At 44.2% G+C, this 12454-nt stretch overlaps 1 protein-coding gene across 7 annotated transcripts in view; it reads right to left on the bottom strand.

Annotated features, from left to right (window-relative positions):
- Positions 1-3117, bottom strand: part of LOC106608917 (plasma membrane calcium-transporting ATPase 1-like) — a 57641-nt gene extending 54524 nt beyond the window's left edge. For all 7 annotated transcript variants that reach the window (XM_014207126.3, XM_014207129.3, XM_014207127.3 and 4 more), the window contains exon 1: positions 2996-3117. The gene's annotated coding sequence lies outside the window, so the exon portion shown is untranslated. The remainder of the gene's footprint in view (positions 1-2995) is intronic.
- Between the last annotated feature and the right edge of the window lie 9337 nt (positions 3118-12454).

Genomic DNA, 12454 nt, shown 5'->3' with positions numbered 1-12454 from the left:
CAAAAGGAGGATAATAGTAGTCATTTCTTAGATTTGATGCTGAATGTTAGATTTCCTGACAATTATAGACAATGTTTAACATGAGTGTGAAATATGGTTTAGCAGGTAGCCAGTTGAGTGAGCATGCATCAGGCAACCCCGCCAGGGTCCATGTCCACGATGAGTCTGGGATGCAGGGTCGATAGGGCCAAATCATTACCTGGAATAGACAGCACGTTGTCCAAAACGTTGTAATTATTTGTTACATCATAGTACCTACCTAATCCTAATAGTACCTATTCGCTAATAAACAAGCATATACTTTGACACCTGTCTATTCTAAATGCCATCAATATTAACTACAAAGCCTACTGCTGCTCAATAATCCTAATTTACCAACAAATATGTTATGAGAAGACTGAAATCCTATAGCTATTGTACTGAGGTAGTGTCGGCCTACCGATTTAATTAGGTTAAAACCTATGACTGAACCACAACCACTCAAAGGCCTACTTTCCAAAACAACGTAAGACCAGACACCAGAGACTGACTTAAAATCCTATTCAGTACTAGTATCAGACTAATAATTAGTCGGCTGATCGTGAAACTCATGAATCATTGGCATAGAAATCCTATGCAATACACAGAACATACACCTGTTTTAATAATTGAACAGGGACAAAAGCTGACCAATACCATGCAAGTGAGAAGGTTTATATTACTGTATGCTCAGTTTTAGTCTGCTGCACGGCTTCTGGTTCATTCCTGAGTGAGACAGTTTTGGTTAAAACTACAGCCTCAGACACACAAAGTTCTTTTTTTTTTTATGGCCAAAATGTATGGCTCTATAAAAGGCAAACGTCTAGAAGATAGAAATCCCACTCCTATTGAATGCATTCAGAATGCAACGAAATCTTGATCAAATTGACAGCAGTCAGCAGAGAGAACAATGATATTTCACATATGAGAACACCCTGACACCAAAAAAAGCTTAAAATCATATCCTACACTGATATGGGTTAAAAACGTTATTTTATACAACTTGTCCAATGATCACCATACCTCTCTTACATGACTACAGCATTGGAAATTCTTCAAATATTATACCATGTGTATTGTGGATGCATATTAATGCACATTACTAGACTTCAATACAAGCATTGCACAGATCAATGGAATCCCTAATGTTTGCAATTTGATGGCAGATTCACAAACGATAAGTGATCGTAATCCACATGGTCAATCAGCAGCGTTCATTCGAAGCTCAGCATTCAGCAGAGACTAGAATGCATTGCTGGCAAAGTGCAGCACGCCGGGTGCCATTTAATAGGATAAGGACTGATCCCTTCTCTTAGACACCAAAACGTGATAGCTCGTCGCCTATCACACTGGGACCAGTACATAAGCTCTGCAATAGAAAAATATGTACAAAATTGCCTTTAGAGTATCTGTAGTCAAGGTCAAATGATTGGTTACGTTGCCTTGTCATAACGTGAACAAATAATCGCGCTCGAGGTTGGTAGCTAATGGTGGCACACTGAGCGAAAAGAAAGCATGACAGGATAATGGATCTGTCGTAGCTAGTTAGATGGATCAGCGATGGACACTGCTACATCTAAATAGATATACCGGCGGTAATGTAACTTGTAAACGTTAGGTGTACTAAGTTGACATTTCGGCGTCTCAGCTGGCATCCAGAGTGCATATCAGCAAGCTGATATGCATGACAGGTTCCAAAGACGGAGTTCAGACAGAAGTGCTAGTAGCTAACTTAACGATGTGTTGCGGCGTAGCTACCGTTGCAAAACATGTAACGTTAAAGGTAGGTTGGCCAATGTTAGCAGCTGGTTCACTAACGTTTCACCTAGCTAGCTACAGTATATCCTTCGTTTAACTGGGTAACGTTAGCTGTCAGTCAGGACTGTTACCTAGCTAGCAAGTTAGCTATGTCACAAGTCAACCACTGGTTACTACTCTCTAGCTAGCTAAAATGTAACGTTAGCTAACCAACTGGGCACCTGACATTAGAACTGACCAGTGCAGTGGAATAACACAATGGAATAATTTCAAGTGGAGTACCCGTCGTCGTCAAGGCTTAACGTTAGGTAGTTAACCGGCAAAATTGCCAATGTAACCAAGCAAAATGTAAGGCAACTAACGTTCAATTGAGAAATTGTAACTTATGTATAAATTTTAACAGTACCATAAAGCAACGGACGTGGTCCCTGTGCGGCAAGAAAGCTAACCAAAGTTACAGGTTATTGACTCATTATGGAGTGAGCACACTGCATGTGTCAAGTCAACTATTAGCCAACTAACGTTACGTTAATAACAAGTTCAGGCTGAATAAAAATAAACCAGCAATTAAGATTCTGAATTAAATTGGAGTCCGAGTCGACCAGCATGGCTGGACTCAAATAACATTCACATAGCTAACTACTCTCACAAATAATTCAACAAGCTATTTCAAGTCGTTTTCACCACGACTTTTGCTTCTTCTTCACTCCTTAGTACAGTAGAGGTTAGGCGTCAACCTCCACCCCCTGTCCACGAGCTCCTCCAAACCTAGTGTGTGCAGTCGAACCCATTTCAAAATAACGTTACACCGCTAACGTTATTTAGCTACACGACTTTTCAAACACCAAGTCACCCGCGAGTTAGTATTTTCGCGCGTTACAATACGTTGGAAATTCCATTAACTTGTCAATAAGATCCTGTTCTGAAAAACGTTAGGTAGGTTAATGTCCGAAGCAAATTGTGGTGTAAAGAACAAGAAGCTCAATGTCAGTTGTTCCATCTTCTTACCAAAGTAGAAGCTAGCTTGCAAGGTAGACATGAACTCACGAGCAGCTGCACTGAGCTAGCTAACGTTTACCGTTAAGCTAAAACTGTAAAGGATATAAAACCAAACCGGTTCGCTATTGCTTACCAGAATCAAAGCTTGGCTTATGTCCATGTTGTTACTTATGGAAATATATATATTTGTGTACAAAAAAATATCAAACAAAGTACTTACTCCGTTTTCCGAATATTACCTCTGAGTCCTTCCTCTCTTTCCCTCTCCTCAGTATCTCACTACAGACTGCCCCTCTTTCCCGATCTGTAGTAAAAATCCCGCCCACTACACTGTCACAACATCGCAAGGGACATGTGATTCACTTCAGGGGGAGGGGCAATAAGGCCAATGTAGATCCCCATTGGCTTAACCAACATATCAGTCGCCCGTGGAAACGGTTACGTCATCAATTCCGTTCACGGATGGAGATCCTCGTACCCACTCTTTGCCCGGTCTTACTTTATAAAAATCTGATGCATGCAAAGATCAGTTCTTACATCGTATGATTTAACCAGCATTAAATGATCACTGACATCTGTTTATTTGTGTGTGCATCTCCCTGGCCGTGTCGGTTGTGTTAGCTCCACCCACCTTCCCGGTGGCTAATCAAACCTGACGTCATTCTTTCCATGACGTCGCGATTTTTCTATGTATTCAATGCTTCAGTGTTTGATTCTTCAGCACATAAGGGTGAAGGAGCGACACATTCGTTTGTAATGGGCTACAGAATCTGCCTATTATATTGCAGTGAAAAAATAAATAATAATAATAATATATATATATATATATATACATATATATAGCACAAATCAAGTCTGAATCACAAGTACTGACTATCTGAATAGCCTACCGACACACACACACACACACACACTGAGCATGCATTGCATTGTACACCAAAAGCTGTTCTGAAATAGTGGCACCTTGTTCTCTTCCAACACTGCAGGACTTACTCATATTATACATAAGGCTAAAATGTCAAAGTACAGAGTACATAACATCTTGCACTAAACTTCAGCGTATTACATTTTCCTACCCTGGCTCCCCAGGCTTAAGTGTCATTAATCTGAGTTTAACAATGAAACTCTACATTACCTCTGAGTCAATCCATTGATAGTTGTTAACTTCAGATAGCGAGGTTGTTCCTGGAATGAGGGTGTGATATCAGGTTGTAAACTGGTTGATGTCACATTTCCAGAGGCACACAGGAGATGCCATGAGAGGTGCAAGAGAGCTGTGTGTGTGAGCCTCGGTGGACAAGGTCGCCCTTGAATGTGTGTGTGTGTACAGTACATGCACTTCTGTGTGTGTGTGGGAGTGTGTAGGTGCACGAGTGTGTGTGTGCGCTTGTCATTGTGTGCATGTGTGTGTCGGAGTGTGTGTCTGCGTGTGACGTCTGGCTACCATTGATCTGTGTATTCTCTGCACCCATTATCTGACCCATATTGATCTGAGCATACATAATGCTGCATAATCTCTGCCAGACTGCCTCTATGATTATTACATCAAAGCAATGCATGCAGACCTTCAACTGTGTAAAGAATGCACATATTATTTGACCAGGATCCATAGCCATATATTAGCTACTCTTCACATAATGGGTCCAATTTTTGAACACAAAACACATTGCTGCACTTCTTCAATTTACCGCTCTGGATTTATAAACAGGAGAAAGAAGTTGTTTAAATGTTGTGTAATTTGGACCTAAATGTGGTAATGTTCAATCGGTAGCTCTGAATCACAAACCAGTTTTGGGAAGGAACAGAACAGAGAGAGGGGAAGGAAATTAACAACATAAATATCTCCCATCCTCCATTTTCAGCGTCCCTCTCAGCCGTCTCTGGGACTGGGTGTCAATGACCGCTGTTGACTCGAAGTTCAAACCAGAAGCATTTCACCACAGGAGTTATGCAGCTGATATCTTTTCAAAAGTAATATCTAGGCCTCTCATGAGCCACATGAGGCAAACAAACAAGTTTCCTTGCAGGCCTTCCAAATCTTGTGGAGCTGTGGGAGAACGCGTATCCTATTTTTATGTGTGCCAGTTTCCAGTTCTCTCTCCCCCTCTCTCATACACACACAGTTCAGCTTTAGAGGCTCTCATTTCGGGCCTCTCTGATTGGAGGCCTGTAGCGTTGTGCCCGGCCCTCGAGCAGATGTCCCTCTAACACGGAGAGCAGAGCAATTTTGCTTGGTATCGTCCAAAGTAGCACCCTATTCCCTATATAGTGCACTACTTTTGTCCAGAGCCCATAAGGATCTAGTCAAAAGTAGTGCCCTATGTATGGAATAGGGTGCCATTTGGGACAAAGCCCTTCCCTTTCCACCGCAGGGCCTAGCTGTTTCACGCTATGGCTGATGATGTCGCTGGCTGCCATGGAAAAAAGAGATCCACACTTCAAATTTGCACACACACACACACACACACACACACACACACACACACACACACACACACACACACACACACACACACACACACACACACACACACACACACACACACACACACACACACACACACACACACACCGTGTTTTGGGACTATGAGAAAGTCATTAGGAATAGTTCATTAAAGGTTGGGTGGGTAAATCAAATAAGAGCATGATTTATTGCAGTGGAGGATGCCATCCATTCTCTGAGCGTCTTTCCGTAACATGATTTGTTCTCCCATTACTAGCAAGCTAAACAATGTTTGTAGTCGGTATTGTTTATCTAAGTATGACAGCCAATGAATTTGAATTATGCTCTGTGCTAACATTCGGCATGTTTGCTCAGTTGAGCTCACTTTAACAGTGGTTAAATCCATTTAAAGACTTTGGGAATGGTCTTGATGTGCAGAAATGAACAAAACCCATTTCTCAACGGGCTATGAAGCACATTAACTGTTCCAAGCAGGGCTTTCTGAGACAATCCAGATTGTCTGGTCATTAGAGCAATGGATGATGACAACAAATGATTTACATTATGAAGGGACAGTTTCAGCCCGTGTATGCTTTGGGGACTTTAAAATACCTTGGCTTAATTTCCTTACAATACAACATATATTACTAAATCAACTATTTAATCATTGCATAGTTCCGGAACTCCAATTTGAGCAGCAGCAGCTGAAAAATGAGCTCCTACAAATATTGAAATTTACATGGTTTTTAGAGTGAAGTACATCGGAAAAAAGCAAAAGAAAACTGCAAGACTGAATAGGAGAAAAAACAAGCAACAAACAAAGACAGGCTTTTGAAAAATAACTATTTTTCATAAAATTGTAGTTATCTTAGCAAGCTGAATTGTTTACCAGTTGCTAAGCAGTTGCTAGGGACTCTTTTGGAAGAAGCTAGCTAGCTAACGAAGAACAACAAAGAATATCTAGTTAACAGAAGAAAAGAAAGAGAAAATCAGGACAGAAGAAAAAGGATATCAAAGTGAAACAGTTCTCTAAAGACACAAGAGACAATAATACAAGAAACAACACTTCTGTAGCTTGTCAACTATGTGTCTGTCTATCCCTGTTCTCTCCTCTCTGCACAGGCCATACAAACGCTTCACATCGCGTGGCCGCTGCCACTCTAACCTGGTGGTCCCAGCGCGCACGACCCACGTGGAGTTCCAGGTCTCCGGCAGCCTCTGGAACTGCCGGTCTGCAGCCAACAAGGCTGAGTTCATCTCAGCCTATGCAACCCTCCAGTCCCTAGACTTCCTGGCGCTGACGGAAACATGGATTACCACAGATAACACTGCTACTCCTACTGCTCTCTCTTCGTCTGCCCACGTGTTCTCGCATACCCCTAGAGCATCGAGCCAGCGGGGTGGTGGCACTGGAATCCTCATCTCTCCCAAGTGGACATTCTCTCTTTCTCCCCTGACCCATCTGTCTATCTCCTCATTTCAATTCCATGCTGTCACAGTTACCAGCCCTTTCAAGCTTAACATCCTTATCATTTATCGCCCTCCAGGTTCCCTTGGAGAGTTCATCAATGAGCTTGACGCCTTGATAAGTTCCTTTCCTGAGGATGGCTCACCTCTCACAGTTCTGGGTGACTTTAACCTCCCCACGTCTACCTTTGACTCATTCCTCTCTGCCTCCTTCTTTCCACTCCTCTCCTCTTTTGACCTCACCCTCTCACCTTCCCCCCTACTCACAAGGCAGGCAATACGCTTGACCTCATCTTTACTAGATGCTGTTCTTCCACTAATCTCATTGCAACTCCCCTCCAAATCTCCGACCACTACCTTGTATCCTTTTCCCTCTTGCTCTCATCCAACACTTCTCACTCTGCCCCTACTCGGATGGTATTGCGCCGTCCCAACCTTCGCTCTCTCTCTCCCGCTACTCTCTCCTCTTCCATCCTATCATCTCTTCCCTCTGCTCAAACCTTCTCCAACCTATCTCTTGATTCTGCCTCCTCAACCCTCCTCTCCTCCCTTTCTGCATCCTTTGATTTTCTCTGTCCCCTATCCTCCAGGCCGGCTCGGTCCTCCCCTCCTGCTCCGTGGCTCGACGACTCACTACGAGCTCACAGAACAAGGCTCCGGGCAGCCGAGCGGAAATGGAGGAAAACTCGCCTCCCTGCGGACCTGGCATCCTTTCACTCACTCCTCTCTACATTCTCCTCTTCTGTCTCTGCTGCTAAAGCCACTTTCTACCACTCCAAATTCCAAGCATCTGCCTCTAACCCTAGGAAGCTCTTTGCTACCTTCTCCTCCCTCCTGAATCATCCTCCCCCCCCCCCCCCTCCTCCCTCTCTGCGGATGACTTCGTCAACCATTTTGAAAAGAAGGTTGACGATATCCGATCCTCGTTTGCTAAGTCAAACGACACCGCTGGTCCTGCTCACACTGCCCTACCCTGTGCTTTGACCTCTTTCTCCCCTCTCTCCAGATGAAATCTCGCGTCTTGTGACGGCCGGCCGCCCAACAACCTGCCCGCTTGACCCTATCCCCTCCTCTCTTCTCCAGACCATTTCCGGAGACCTTCTCCCCTTCCTCACCTCGCTCATCAACTCATCCTTGACCGCTGGCTACGTCCCTTCCGTCTTCAAGAGAGCGAGAGTTGCACCCCTTCTGAAAAAACCTACACTCGATCCCTCCGATGTCAACAACTACAGACCAGTATCCCTTCTTTCTTTTCTCTCCAAAACTCTTGAACGTGCCGTCCTTGGCCAGCTCTCCTGCTATCTCTCTCAGAATGACCTTCTTGATCCTAATCAGTCAGGTTTCAAGACTGGGCATTCAACTGAGACTGCTCTTCTCTGTGTCACGGAGGCTCTCCGCACTGTTAAAGCTAACTCTCTCCTCTGCTCTCATCCTTCTAGACCTATCTACTGCCTTTGATACTGTGAACCATCAGATCCTCCTCTCCACCCTCTCCGAGTTGGGCATCTCCGGCGCGGCCCACGCTTGGATTGCGTCCTACCTGACAGGTCGCTCCTACCAGGTGGCGTGGCGAGAATCTGTCTCCGCACCATGCGCTCTCACCACTGGTGTCCCCCAGGGCTCTGTTCTAGGCCCTCTCCTATTCTCGCTATACACCAAGTCACTTGGCTCTGTCATATCCTCACATGGTCTCTCCTATCATTGCTATGCAGACGACACACAATTAATCTTCTCCTTTCCCCCTTCTGATAACCAGGCGGCGAATCGCATCTCTGCATGTCTGTCAGACATATCAGTGTGGATGACGGATCACCAGCTCAAGCTGAACCTCGGCAAGACGGAGCTGCTCTTCCTCCCGGGGAAGGACTGCCTGTTCCATGATCTCGCCATCACGGTTGACAACTCCCTTGTGTCCTCCTCCCAGAGTGCTAAGACCCTTGGCGTGATCCTGGACAACACCCTGTCGTTCTCCACTAACATCAAGGCGGTGACCCGATCCTGTAGGTTCATGCTCTACAACATTCGCAGAGTACGACCCTGCCTCACACAGGAAGCGGCGCAGGTCCTAATCCAGGCACTTGTCATCTTCCGTCTGGATTACTGCAACTCGCTGTTGGCTGGGCTCCCTGCCTGTGCCATTAAACCCCTACAACTCATCCAGAACGCCGCAGCCCGTCTGGTGTTCAACCTTCCCAAGTTCTCTCACGTCACCCCGCTCCTCCGCTCTCTCCACTGGCTTCCAGTTGAAGCTCGCATCCGCTACAAGACCATGGTGATTGCCTACGGAGCTGTGAAGGGAACGGCACCTCCATACCTTCAGGCTCTGATCAGGCCCTACACCCAAACAAGGGCACTGCGTTCATCCACCACTGGCCTGCTGGCCCCCCTACCTCTGAGGAAGCACAGTTCCCGCTCAGCCCAGTCAAAACTGTTCGCTGCTCTGGCACCCCAATGGTGGAACAAGCTCCCTCACGACGCCAGGACAGCGGAGTCAATCACCACCTTCCGGAGACACCTGAAACCCCACCTCTTTAAGGAATACCTAGGATAGGATAAAGTAATCCTTCTAACCCCCCCCCCCCCTTAAAAGATTTAGATGCACTATTGTAAAGTGGTTGTTCCACTGGATATCATAAGGTGAATGCACCATTTTGTAAGTCGCTCTGGATAAGAGCGTCTGCTAAATGACTTAAATGTAATGTAAATGTAATTGCTGAAATAAAAAAAATAAAACCTTAAACCAGGGTTGATATTTTCAAAGGGGTTTTGGGACTTCAAGTCATAGAAATACAATTACCCATCTAACCATAACAGAACATTGACTTGAATTATAAGGTGTCTGGTTAGACTGTAAACTCTCCTTCCAGACTCACATTAAGCATCTCCAATCCAAAATTAAATCTAGAATTGGCTTCCTATTTCGCAACAAAGCCTCCTTCACTCATGCCGCCAAACATACCCTCGTAAAACTGACTATCCTACCGATCCTTGTCTTCGGCGATGTCATTTACAAAATAGCCCCCAACACTCTACTCAGCAAACTGGATGTAGTCTATCACAGTGCCATCCGTTTTATCACCAAAGCCCCATATACTACCAACCCCTGCGACCTGTATGCTCTCGTTGGCTGGCCCTCACTACACATCCGTTGCCAAACCCACTGGCTCCAGGTCATCTATAAGTCTCTGCTAGGTAAAGCCCTGCCTTATCTCAGCTTACTGGTCATCATAGCACCACCCACCCATAGCATGCGCTCCAGCAGGTATATTTCACTGGTCATCCCCAAAGCCAACACTTCCTTTAGCTGCCTTTCCTTCCAGTTCTCTGTTGCCAATGACTGGAACGAAATGCAAAAATCTCTGAAGCTGGTCTTATATCTCCCTCTCTAACTTTAAGCATCAGCTGTCAGAGCAGCTTAGCGATCACTGTACCTGTACACAGCCAATCTGTAAATAGCACACCCAACTACGTCATCCCCATATTATTACTTACCCTCTTGCTCTTTGCACCCAGTATCTCTACTTGCACATCATCATCTGCACATCTATCACTTCAGTATTAATGCTAAATTGTAATTATTTTCACCTCTAGGGCCTATTTATTGCCTACCTCCCTACTCTTCTACATTTGCACACACTGTACATAGATTTTTCTATTTTTCTTTTGTGTTATTGATGGTACGTTTGTTTATGTGCAACTCTGTGTTGTTGTTTTTGTTGCACTGCTTTGCTTTATCTTGGCCAGGTCGCAGTTGTAAATGAGAACTTGTTCTCAACTGGCCTACCTGGTTAAATAAAGGTGAAAAATAAACAAATATATTAAAAAATCTGAATGTCCATTCTAGTGATTTGATCCTTGTGGTTTATCTTGGGGAAACCAAACATTTCCCAAAAGCTGAAGGCTGTATCAACCCGGTTTGGTGGAAATAGTTCTTACGTTTTTCAGCCTGGCATGACACTTTAAATGTCAAGTGTCATTATAAACCACTGTGCATTTTAATGTGTTCACACCCTGTGGCTAAAGATAGTGACAAACCACGCCAATCTATAAAAAGAGGAAATTCTTATAAGATACATTTCCGCATTGTATTAAGTTTGACATAATCAAATGATCTAGCAGTGAGAGAATAATCCCCAAAAGACCAAAAGATATGAGAGTCATTTACTCTAAGGTTGATATTTCAGAGAAGCCAAGCAAATATACCCAAGATGGCCGCCGTCTAGGGTTTATCCTAACATAGACCAGTAATTATGGGGCTCCACAGACAGACATTGGAGTGAGAAAGCAGATGAATAGCCTAATTATGGGTTAAAAAGAACAACGTGTAGCAGGTGGCATTGTGCGTTTTTGGTTCCAGGCACATGGAGAGAGTGAACTTGGTAGCAGACCTCTTAGTTTCTTATCACATTTTGTGATACTACTGGGGGTTGATAAGGGGAAAGGGGATACCTAGTCAGTTGCACAACTGAATGCATTCAACCAAAATGTGTCTTCCACATTTAACCCAACCCCTCTGAAACAGATCTACTGGGATCTACTGTAGGACTACACAGGTAACAATACACTTAGGGAAATGTGAAAGTATGATAGCAAATCAGGGAGAGAGAAAGAAAATGTAGGCTTGACTACTACCATCATGTAAAAGATAGATCAACCTCCCGTTTGCTGTGCTGAACATTTCACTGAAACACATGACAGTGGCTCATTATCCCATCCATTCATGTACAGTAACGCTCTCCAGTCATGTGACCCTTGATCGATGTTGAGAAAGCGGAAAGTGTGAACGTGGAAATTGCCAGGGTTCCTATCTGTCAGGACATGCTGTGTTATGACTTCCTTCTGTCACCAATCTTTCTCCATGACTTTTGTTTCTTGAAACAGACCTTTGTTTCCGTTCGCTCAGCACATTGGCAGGGCAACTTCCTTCGTTTAGAGTGACTGGGGAGAGAGAGGGAGGGGCAAAGAAGAAAAATCTGTGAAAAATGAAATAGACACAAACATTTGAATAGATACCCTACTTTTGTGTGTTTATATACTGGCATTTACACAAAGCATGAATGTGGCTTTGGCCCCATCACACCCAAGGCTAGTATAAGGAAAGTGTAAACAGAAATGTTGCAAATGTGATGTAGAAGAGAAGCAGATATTTCGTTTTTTGTAAAAACATCCATTGATATAAACATAGATGGCACTGATAAGGTCCAAGTTGATGTGTTGAATTTCATCGCAGAATAAAGTCGTGTTCAACAACAGAGTGGGTGCAGTTACATTTCACACCTACATCTCCCCTATCTAAAGGACATAGAGGATTTGGTATTAAGAGGGTAGTGGTTATTAGCGTAGGACTGACTGTGCCTCAGCCCCAGCCAGTACTTAAGACAGTGTCTATATTGTCAGATGTTGTCTGGGTCCCAAATGGCTCCCTATTCCCTACATAGTGCATTTCTTTTCACCAGACCCCGATGCACTCTTTTCCCTATATAGTGCACTACTTTTGACAGATGAGTTAGAGTAATATGTAGGGAATAGGGTGCCATTTAGGGTGCTGTCAAGGTTTATATCAAGGCAGGTTGTTTGGGGCCCACAGATCTTAATGAGAAACACTTATTCCATCAAGCATATCATCAGCCTGCCATAATTACCGTAATCACATTTTCCTAAAATCCGAGAAGGGGCAAACATGGGTTAGTGTGGTATAGAGCTCCCAATTACCTCCACAATAAACACACATACACTGCTGACACGGCAAAAGATGAGCAACGACAGCCC

The sequence above is a fragment of the Salmo salar genome, chromosome 07 (genome assembly GCF_965601325.2).
Source record: "Salmo salar chromosome 07, fSalSal1, whole genome shotgun sequence".
In the NCBI taxonomy this organism is placed as follows: Eukaryota; Metazoa; Chordata; class Actinopteri; order Salmoniformes; family Salmonidae; genus Salmo; species Salmo salar.
The sequence above is the reverse complement of the archived record's forward strand: the minus strand, read 5'-3'. Positions and strand labels throughout refer to the sequence as shown.